Source organism: Bradysia coprophila, assembly GCF_014529535.1.
Source record: "Bradysia coprophila strain Holo2 chromosome X unlocalized genomic scaffold, BU_Bcop_v1 contig_20, whole genome shotgun sequence".
NCBI classification, from domain to species: Eukaryota; Metazoa; Arthropoda; class Insecta; order Diptera; family Sciaridae; genus Bradysia; species Bradysia coprophila.
Genome location: NW_023503307.1, coordinates 3,280,829 through 3,292,512, shown reverse-complemented (window position 1 = coordinate 3,292,512; position 11,684 = coordinate 3,280,829). Strand labels below are relative to the sequence as shown.

The window sequence follows — 11,684 nt, the reverse complement described above, 5'->3', positions numbered from 1 at the left end:
ATTGGCGGTCCCATTTCTTCGATTTTACACTGAAAAAAAAAGATTACGTCTGACACGTATAAAGTGTGGTAAGGAAGTTATACGCCAGACACGTATGCTAACGTACGACACTACGACACATGTTATTATACATACGTCTAGTATAAAATACGAGTGGCATGTTTCTTACCTTAGTCATCGTATATTATACAATGACTATGTATGGAACTACGTGTCGTGTGTATGTACGCATACATGACTGGTGTATAACTACCTTACCACACTTTATACGTGTCAGACGTAATCTTTTTTCTCAGTGTACACTGTTTTAAGACAGTTGACCAAAATATGGCTAAACATATAGTTCAAGCTACCGGACAGGACCCAAAAAAATTGTATTATCGCGACCACAAACAATTACGACAAAATTAATTTTATTGAAAATCTATGCCTTATTAGAGGCATGGAAAAGATTGTAATAGCCGTAATTCCTGTTGCTCGGTGAACGATTTAGTTAAACGACACGCGATCATTTTTGATTTAATAGAAATTTTCAACGTTGAAGCTATAATATACGAAAGATATTTATAGCAATGAAAATATCATATTAATTCAATGAGCTGATATATGATAATAGTGGCGGTATTCAATAAGTTCCGCAATTGGCGTTAAATTTATACTGGGTAGGGTATACCGACAAATTAGCACTAATTCGGGTAGTTTCACTAATTTCCTTAAGATGTAGCATTATTGAAAGGTGGCGAATTTAAAACTTTATGAAAAGTTTCGAAAAGGTATTTAACCCGTTACAGCCACAGATATAGATATAAATGTTCACCGAATGAATTCAAATTGCTTATATAATTGCAATACGCTAAACTTCTGACTTCCGCACTTTTACTGTTTACTCTTAAACAAGTACCGGAAGTACTCGTAATTATATTCCAGAAAGTCTACATAACAACTTTGTAGACTTTTATACCCATTCTTCGCTACGTCCCAACCCAATTATAATCTTTAATCTTTCGAAAATAGTCGATATTGCGATGCTAAATGGATTACAACTATTTTCGCTGAAGTGGTATAAATTGAAGTCAGCAATTATTATGTTCAGATCGAGTGATGGCAGATATTGTGAGAAAATAGGTGGGCGATGTGATGGCGTCCATTTTATATTACAAGTGATAAAGGTCACAAGGGGATATGAAGCGAAAAATTTTTCGAGAAGAAATATGATTTTGTGCTCGTTACATGCTAAAAATGTTGCTGTCACTTCCAAACAAAAGAAAACCTCTTTCTTTTCCGTTGCATTTATATTCAATAGATTTGTCGGCTATCTGGTTCGATTCTTATCAGACACACCATACCGGCTAGAGCATTTCAAAGAGGAATTTTCTGCAAACAATTTTTTGTTGTTGCTTCCTTGATCCAGCGAATCATGTCGAACCAGCACATAAATGTCATATCTGGTATTAGTTTTCCGCGCAAATATTTCTCAGTTACCACATCACAACGTGCGAATATGGAATATATGTAGCTTTTCTCCGATATAACCCAATTTGTATTCTAACACTCGTTTGTTCACTTTTCAAAAATGTCAACCGTCTTTCGCAGTAAACATTTTTTACTTTTCTGTAATTTTTTTCCCCGTATCCCTTATACCACCCTAAAGATATTCGTTTTCAATGTTTTACAATTCATTGCACGAACACGCTAGTGGTGTTATTCTAATGGCTTCTGTTGCAAGTTCCTTTTTTTTACTTCTGTTAGACTTTTTTCTCACAATTCATCCGTGCTTAACTGAGGTGTGTATATGAGTGTGTAAAATACCCAGATCTACGGATAAGAATGGATATCGGTAAAAATTGTGTATACCTTTGCGAAGCGTGTGTGAGTGATACGGAAACATCGTCGATGTGAGTATTATGTTTAAAATTCCATATGCATATTCGTTATCTTTATGATTGTACAATGCTTTAAAACATGGAATATATGTTGAAAACTTTAGAATAATACAAAAATATAAATTTTTATATTTTATTACTTATTCAGAGAAAATGGTTCTATTTTTTCGCTTGCTTTGCAGTTGAAACAATTTTCTTAAAAACTAAACCCGTATAAATGTATCCTCGCATTACCGAACTAATTTATTTTTTATTGCTGCTAATGCAGGCGCTCGTGTTATAATTTAGAATTGTCGGTCTGCAATTTAAAGAAATTTTTACACAACAAAATTTATGACCCAAAAAATAATTAAGACGTTATGCCCTTCCATCATACACATTAAAATGGTGTAAGAAAATATTTCTATTCAAAAGTAAGAAAATAGCTTTTCGGGTTGTTAAAAGTTGGAAAATGTATGCATAAGCTGTGCAATAAGCTAATTAAGTCGTTTGCATAAAATGTATACAGGAGAAAGAAGAAAAAAAAATTGTATAAGAAAAGTGAGAAGGACTTCATTGATAGTTTCATACTTTGTTGCAGAACTTGCTCTTGCTGTAACAACAGAGGTATAATATTGTTCAACTACTTTCGTAACCAAACTCTAGAAGTTGTTGCAGCTTGCACTAATAAGATTTTAAAATTTAAATTTCCTTTGTGAAGGTGGGTTCGTTAATCGTTCGAAAAAGGAAGGACTTTAATTCGAATCATAAGAATATAAAAGGAAATGCTGGCGCTCTCAATTATTTAAACCGAATTTTCCAACAATTTAGTGAATGATGTAAATCCCGGGTCGTATTCAAACTATTTTCAAGTTAAGTTTAAAGGACCTGGAAAAAGTTTCAATTGAATTAAGTTGAAAAGAACAAATTTATGAAAACATGAAACAGGTTTCCAGGACTGTCTTGTTTTCATATTGAACTGAAATTTGTCGGATCGGAATGCTGTGGATCTGAAGTCTAAAAAAATTTGCATCCGATCGAAGTCTTTTACAGATCATTCACGGATCAGTTTCAGGGCCAATAGTGACTGGATCTGAAATCTGACAATTTTGGATCCGCATTTTCAGATCAGTAAACTCAATTCATTTTTGCCACCAAAAGTGATCCTTGTGATGTCTTGACAACACTGTACTCACATTACAAACATTTCCTCCAGCAGTTTTCAACTGGTCCGCTCATCTAAATCAGACTGCTTAGCATGTACTTCTTTATACAAATGAAACAGTATAAGACGTATAATAACGACAAGACCTACGTTAATTATGACTACGTTTCTTATTGTTGTAAAAAAGGGCAATGTCCTGGTTTAATTACTGATTGTTCCGCGTTACTGTGGTTATAATTCAATAGTCATGTACATACTTCATGTGTCGAAAACCGTACTTTTAATGTTTTAAGCACTTCTACCGACGCCCTCAGCGTGTAAAATCCAGTACATAACTCGGGATAAAAATAAAAAGTCTCGTTTTCTGGTTTTTATTGACCTCGTCTTCTCCTCAAATCAACTAAATTCACACGAAAGCTCTACTTTTCATCTTTTCATCCTTAGTCATGTAAAATACTATTACGTCACAAGGACAAAGTACGAAAGTACTTTTTCGTGTGATGTATTGACATTGAGTTTTGTATGCTTGCTAAAAGAACCGAAAATAGAGAAACTGTCAATTCGAGGAGAAAGTTTACTCAAAGAGCTCAAATTATCAGCTTTTCAGTCAATAATCCAGGTTTCGCCCTAGATATTAGATGTCAACGCAATTGACCTTTCACCTCAACGAACAAGCCCAATCAATCGAAGAACCGATTACCATGTTACAGTTTAAAAACCTGGTGAACGACCCGAAAAACTGAAGTAGATTAACGGATGCTAGTATTATAGACAACATGCCTTACTATGTCGTTTCTTTACATTACTTACAAATTCCTACTAAATACAGGTTGCATGTCTTTGTTCTTGTGCACTTTCAACACAAGAACAAAGACATTCGTAATATTGCAAATTCAGTTTTTTAATTTCGAAAGTCTCATTATCTTGAGTTCAATCTAGATTCCACTAGCATGGATACATTTTTTTTGTTTCTTTATTATAAATGTAGCTGCTTCACCGTACGAAACATGGTAACGACATTTTCCTTTTATCTTAAGACAAAAAGAATTGAAGTTGAAGTAAATTGGGGATGTTCACGTGTAACATTCAGATTCAAAGTGGAAGGAATAAGTGGGAGACGGTCGCGGCATTCCATGAACCATCCACTGAACGACGCTCAATGCGAAAACCAGAACCGAATACCCGACGCGAAATATGTATAGCATGCTTTATGAACCCAGCCCCAGCGAAAAGACAGTTACATGTTATATTTAGCGAGTTGTAGAAATTCAAATAAGACAGCGAATGGTTGAAATAACAAAAATCCTTCTGCCGCAAATCTCTTCATCTTACAAAAAACATAAGATACTTCTTTACAGGTATTTGATTGTGTTGATATATTTCTGCTGAAATTTTCCGACTATTTTGCATAGAAATAAAACTGATATTAGAACGTGTCAGTTATCGTTACGGTATTCAGAATACAGATGAATGTAATACATTCGTAAGATAAAAAGTAAGAAGTGGAGTGTTCATTTTGTCGGAACGTCTTTTCGGAAATAGTTATTTGGATAACATGGGACGAAAGTAACATGGATAAAAAATCAAATGTGGACAAAGATTGGTTGCATGACTGAATGGATAAAGTCACCGCAGCAAGCATGAGTGATTGCCAAATAGAGTTTTTTTTTCAATTTTTTACAATGTCGAAATTTGTATGATACACTGTATCTAGTGAATGCAACCGGTAATGAAGATTACCGTTTACCGGTAATGAAAATTTGTCATTACCGGTTTTACCGTAGGACATTATGAACATTACTACAATGTAAATATAATCGAAACATCAAGGATTTATACTCAAAATCACATTTTAGGAAAATAAATATCGTCTGATGATGGTAAAGTCTACGAAATATAAATTACAGTCCAATTCGTCAATAAAATTCAGTTCAAGAAAGCTAATTAGAACACAGAACCATAACTGAATGTTTTAGCATCGAATTCTGATTTGTGCTGTGCCTTGCGTGAGATTTTTATTGTGGCATGAACTCAAGAATTCATACATTCTGCAAATTTGTTTTATTCATCGAACTGATTCATGGACCGAGCAATTTTCGGGTTTTGTCATTATAAAACTGGACTCAATTGATCGATTTGTATGTAATATATATTACCGGTAAATTTACTCGAAAATGTCGGTAATACCGTTTACCGGTTTTTAAAAAACTGACGGTAATTGCATTCACTAACTGTATCATTTTCAGTACTCTATATACAGTGCTCGTCATGCTTGAAAAGCATTGATTATATTGTTCATTTAATTGTTCCATTCGATTTCATGACTAAGCTGCGAGCTCACCTCACAATTTTCACTTGTGAAGCGAAAAGAACAATTTTCGCAGTTGGTATAATAAAAATGAAATTTCCGACTGTTCGTAGAACGTGTTGACGTATCGTATTACATTGATAACCCAAAGAAAATCTCTGTAATATTGCAATTGGAAAATTTATTAATGTAAATTTTAGAAATTTAATTCCATTTTTGGTTTTATTTTGGTGACGGTTGTTACTTCGGGTGATAAATTAAAACCCACCGCATTACAACAAGTGTGGTCACTTTTTAATTTATGTCGTGTCGGAGCATCAGCTCTCATTATGTTTTGGTTTCGGCCGCGGAGTATCTTTTTTGTGTGGAATAGGTGTAATACTCTCATTCTGCTGCCTTGCTATTTGAAATAATTTTTCTTTCCCTTAAAGGCATGTAAAAGAATTTTTTTTTCACCACTCAAGCAAACTTAGATTCGAACAATTTTTATTTTTTTCGATTAAAGAGAGAGTGGGGAAGAGGGGGAGAGAGAGAGAGACGAAATATAATACATTCATATGCAAAACTGTTTATTTAATTTTCGTGCAGATTGGAATTCATACATTTCTGTGGAAATATCAGTATCACTGTGCAGATACATACCTAAAGTAATGAAACATTGTATATGTGTTTGTACGGATACACATAGCTGGTATATAGGCTACGTATTAAGTAGATTTAATCGGTTGTTTATTGCTAAAGGCAATCCAAACGGAAATGGTGAATTGCTATCAGATTGCTTTGATAATATCAATGCTGTTTGTTTGCTTGTATTAATGTTCTGTTTGAACAGATATCTTCACTCGGCATGTTTAAGTTAACTTATTTGTGAAACATTTTAAATGGATTTTGCCACAAATTTCAATCATCAATATTTCCATTTGAATATACCAAATTATATGTGAAGAAAATCAAAAATAAAATCCAGTACACCAACTAACAGCATCGAAATCGTGCTATGTACTGACTGAAATAGCTAATTAGCAAGTTTTATATTTTCCTTTCAGCTAAACTGTATTCATCCTTTCAACTCAATCCATCCATGTATCTTATAACGACTGATCAATGATCAGTGATCATGCACAAAATATTTGTTGAAATGCGGAAATCCTCATACATGTGAGGACATCTTGCATAAAAACGGCGTATTTATGCTACAATGGAACCGGATCGAAGTAGAAACTTTCTCTTGAAAATATTATTTAGTGTTGCCACCAGATCAATTTTTGCAAATTTATTCCCTTTCTTTCTTCGTTTCATGGAGATGGAGGTTGATTAAATTTACATATAAAGTTGGATCAATGTGGAATATGAAATTACAGGGGAAAGATACTGAAAATTTGTGGAAAAATCGTGGTTAATCGAGGGTTAAACTGAATTGATCGAGAATATTCCAATAAAAGAACCGAAAGTAAGCCTCGAGAACATAATTTCAAATATATTTTGCTAAGCAGAGCAATTAGAGCATAGCACGTCTCCTAGCATTACAATAGAAAATGTTTGGAGACTGATGGTATCAACCAACATATGCATTCCTTTCCAAAAGACATTAGTCCTGCGTTCTTTGAATAAGTTAAGGGACACAACTAAAACATGCAATAGAACACATGTATCAAAATTTGTAGGCTTTTTTGACGTTTTGGGTCTTATATCGAAAGTCTTTGATTTTATGATCATAGAGTCGGCGGTAACGGTTTTTCAGTTGGTCCACTCATACAAATAAAACTGCACATACAGCTTTACACAGGCGAAATAGTTAGTAGTGCGCGGTAGTGGTAGTGGCAGCCCGTCGAAAGAAGCATGAACAGTTTTCTTTGCATCACCGGACCGGCTGAAAAACAGCTGAAGTAAATTTCTATCTGAATTTCACTGACGTCGACTGTGCCATTTTATATCTGATGAATGACCGTCTATGTTAGTGTGTTTGTGGACCATATCCAAACACTCATACACACATCATTAAGACTACGGACATTCCAACAAATGACACGAAATGGACATTATTAAAGACTCGAAAGTATCAATGAAACATTAAATCCGATAGCAGTAATTAAATTCTGTAAACCAATTCAACTTAAATTATTAATTCAACTTTCGTATTAACCAAAGTACTAAAACTCACTTTGAATTATTGATATGCCCATTTAATTTCCATCAATTTCCATTCGACGATTGCCTGTACATGCGACCAAATTTTAGTTTACGGGATTTCATGAAAATATTCCTAAAACGCGTGAAATGTGAAAATTTTGAATTATAATCCGTCACCGGTATTCATATCTCAACCATATTGGCCAAGTCCGTTGAGTTGTACCGTTGTGATACCGGGCGCGTAACGAACATTTGAAAATTATGAATTCAATTTGGATCTCTAATTTCCTTTTTATTTATTTACCAGCGGTAACAATACCAAGCTAATTCAGAATGAAAAATAATGATGAAATTAATAAAGCAATTCAAAAAAAATGAGTGGCCATCACCTTTAATTAAAATGGCTACCGGTACATGCCCTTCCTTCAATATTCCTTTGTCTATTCGTTTTTTTTTTGGGTGAAACGATTTTTTGTCGGAGCACAAAAAAATGTTTCCACATCTCATTTTCGCTTTCAAATTCCTTGTTACATTTTTTCGTAATTTACCTGGAAAAAGAGTAAAACATTTTGCGTTAGATATTTGATATAGATATTTGCATACGAGGGAACACACACCAAAAGAGAAAATAATTTTAAATTGATTTTATTAGCATGTAACGTTATATGCTGTTGATTTAAACATTTTTCAGAAGCCTCAGATTACGTATAAAATGTATTTTCAGTATAATTGACCAACATCACCAACAATTTACTTTCGTATCTATTTTTCATGTTACGCTTTTTTTTTTATTCAATTCTATTCAAGTTCAATTCATATAACACCCACATAAGCAACACATTCGCTTTGGTTAGACTTCCAGACGTGTAGCAGCACATCGAGGGAGGGAGTGAGTGAGAGAAAAAAGGAAAACTTTTTTAATAAAACATAGCAATGAACAGGTTAAACGAGATCTAGATAATGGATAATAGATGGAGGAAGAGTAAAACGGATTAATTAAGGGCTGAATCATGATGAAAGGTAATTTTGTTTTCTTTGGAATTAGGTTAAACATGATAAAGTATTCCAATAGACTACCGCACAACCACTGGATGGTTGATCGCCATTTTTTTCTTCTTCTTCTTGTTTATGTTTACATGTGATTTATACGAAACGATTTAATTCGAATTTATGGGACGATTAAAGGTGTTCCAGAATATAAAATTTAGACATTTTTATGCAAAATCTAAATTGAAGTAAATTTATGTCAATTTCAAGTTATGTTTTTTATTTTCTCCATATCTCAAGAGTGTGTGTTTTATGGACATACATTTTATACATTTATTTTAATAAAACTCAAAAATTTACCAGGATTATGAATAATTTAGGCGCGAGTGTGATACATGTTCTGTTCGTATTATACATTTCGAGAAAGGAGGGAAAGTTTCTCTTCTTTTTTTATTCATTTTTGCACGTTTATTTTCGCGTATTTGAACAGGTAGATATAACAGATAAATTTGATTCATGATTCATGATTTTATGATTTTATTTGTGGAGGTCATCTGTTCGAAAGTGAATAATTTTATCGGTTCACAAAAAAAAGAGAAAAGAAAATGCTAAACTAATGCGCTGCAATCTGTGTTCCGTTCAAACATATATATATTATCCTACAATATTTCCACAATTTTTTCTGATGTTCTTAGCATTTTTTAAAAGCATTTTTTTCCTCTGTGCATAAAAAAAGAACAAATTTTCTGTTTATTTCCGTTCCGTTTTTCAAAGCGCTTTTCTAACGTTTATACAGTTTTTTTTTCATTCTCCTTTTTTTCACATTTTCTATTTTGTATCATTGATATCAGCATGAATATTCTGTAATTTAGCAATCATGCATATTGCACTGCTGCCACAATATATTCTCGTATGTGCTTCATGTTTGCATATCATATAAAGAGATTTTCTGAAATAGCAAACAGACAAAGAAAGGATATCAAATAGCATAAAGGGATTTTTATTTATTCAGAGAATATAACCATTCAAAGTCAATCTTGATGCTATTTTGAATCCTTAGAAAAATGCAGATGTTAGCCCTTTTTTCTATATCCAAGAATATTGTTCGAAATTGATGTTTGTGTACAACATTTTATATTTGAATTGCCAGCAGACAGCTATATATATATATATGGAATGAATAATACCGATCAACTGTTTCTGAAAAACATTATTCAGGTACGAATAGTACAGGCACGGTACATTTTATCAGAGAAATCAATTAAACTTTTTGTGGTTTTGACGGTTACAAAACTTTCTTTGTTTCACGTCGTTTTCAATTTTCTCAATGTAGATGTTGCTCCTTTATACGATGAAATTAGCTGTGAATCGACATAATCAGTACAAGTAAAACTTACTCATTTCCATTGTGCGCACATATACAGCAAACGCCAGTGAAATTTTGTTAGAAATTTACTTCAGCTGTTCTTCAGCTGGTCTTTTGTTTATCCTGTTTTACCCGTATAAACAAGTATCAGCAATTTTGTTTGTATGAGTGAACCAGCTGAAAAACAGCTGAAGTAAGTTGCTATCTAAGTTTCACTGACGTCCACTGTAATTTCTACCAGAAGCAGCCCGTAATACATTGAAACTTAAATGGTTATGCTTGTAGCAATACTTTTTTTTAATAATATATTACCTTAATGTTAACTGTGTGAAAATAAGTAAATTATGCATCTACTTATACTTTCGGCAATTTCTTTACGACAGCCAAAAAATAAAATCGAGGAGAAAGTTTGCACATAACACATTTTCTCCATAAAAAATACAATTTCAATTTGGTACTGTGAACTTTGGAGTATATTAGGCTTATTACCGTTATAGTTTGGCAAAGCTGATAAATTTAAATTTACGATAAATTCAAAGAAATTTGTTTTTAAAAAAATGAGTTTTACTTCGATATATTGACGGAAGAGTTGAAGATGTTACCATTAGCCTCAAGTTGCTAAAATGATACAATCGGTAATTTATGTTGTAACATAGTCTAATAAATAGTGAGCAGCATTACGCGTTAGTTGACTCAGTACATTGATATTGATCAGTTTAAGAATCTCAAAACACAAATCTTGTGATCCTTTGCTTCCATCCCAATCCACAATTTGGGATATCCCCAAGGCCCATTGAATCTCAAAATTTGTAAAAAAATTTTTGATTTTAAAGACATTTTTGAGAGTTGTTTGAGAAACTAATTTTTCTAATTTGTCCCTGTCATACAGGGAAAAAGTTTCAAGTGTTGAAAATTGTTCCGAATTGCAAGGTAATAACCAGTTTTTCCGGGCCCAAAAATCATTTCAACCGGAAGCTGAAACATTAACTCATAACACCAACGACAAAATAAGACACTAAAACTTGCAGTTGGTTTCACTCTCTCTAAATGCGAACAAGAAATTACCCTTTAAATATAATTTTGGCATCAATGATCACATATAATAGCATTCCATCGTATCGTCGAGCACACGAGAAGAAGAAGAAGTCACAACAGAGTTATATGTGTCGGTGGAAAAATGTACATAAAAATCCCAATTTTTCACACATATAAGACACATTCTACGTCAAAGGAGTCACACAATTCTTTGTGAGTTGAAAACGTTATTTCGTGCAACCTTTTTCTTTCATTTCACAGAACATTAGTCCAAAGTACATGTATATATGTTCTGGTAAAATATATATTTATATCCTCTGATGCTCATTCGAATCTCGAATGAGAGACAAACAACAGCAACAACAACAGCAGATATTGTGAAATATGTAAATTCGTATAGACGTATATTCATTCCATATAAAGAATTGATTTTCTTCCGTTCTAACATAATCTTTATATAAAAAAAGCCAAAGGAAAAATATTAAAGAATTATTTTGCATATTCTTATATTTGACTTTTGAAAAATTTATCGTAAGCAAAAGTTTCTTTTGTTTCAAGAAAACTTAAAAATTTCTTGTTTCTCCACCAAATTGGTGAAGTAAAAGATAGAGAGTGTTGGTGGATGACTGAAGGTTGAATAGTCGCCCAAGTTTTTATTTATTATTTTGGAAGAGTCTTTTTTTCACCATTTTCTTCTTCCCTTTTTTTGTGTCTTTGAAACAAAGAAAAAGTTAAATATTCGGTTGAAACTTGAAAATGAATGAAAAAGGGCTGAGAGGTTGACAACATATTAAATTTATTTTTGCGAGATAACAAAATGTTTTACAAAAC

At 32.9% G+C, this 11,684-nt stretch overlaps 1 protein-coding gene and 1 long non-coding RNA gene across 2 annotated transcripts in view; one reads left to right on the top strand and one right to left on the bottom strand.

Annotated features, from left to right (window-relative positions):
- The window catches only part of LOC119068678 (protein amalgam), a 185,444-nt gene that overhangs the window by 103,551 nt on the left and 70,209 nt on the right, over positions 1–11,684 (bottom strand). The window lies entirely within an intron of this gene.
- On the top strand, positions 22–11,497 carry LOC119068681. Its single transcript, XR_005086200.1, has 3 exons — positions 22–304; positions 3,273–3,276; positions 11,486–11,497. It is a non-coding gene; the product is annotated as an uncharacterized LOC119068681 (long non-coding RNA).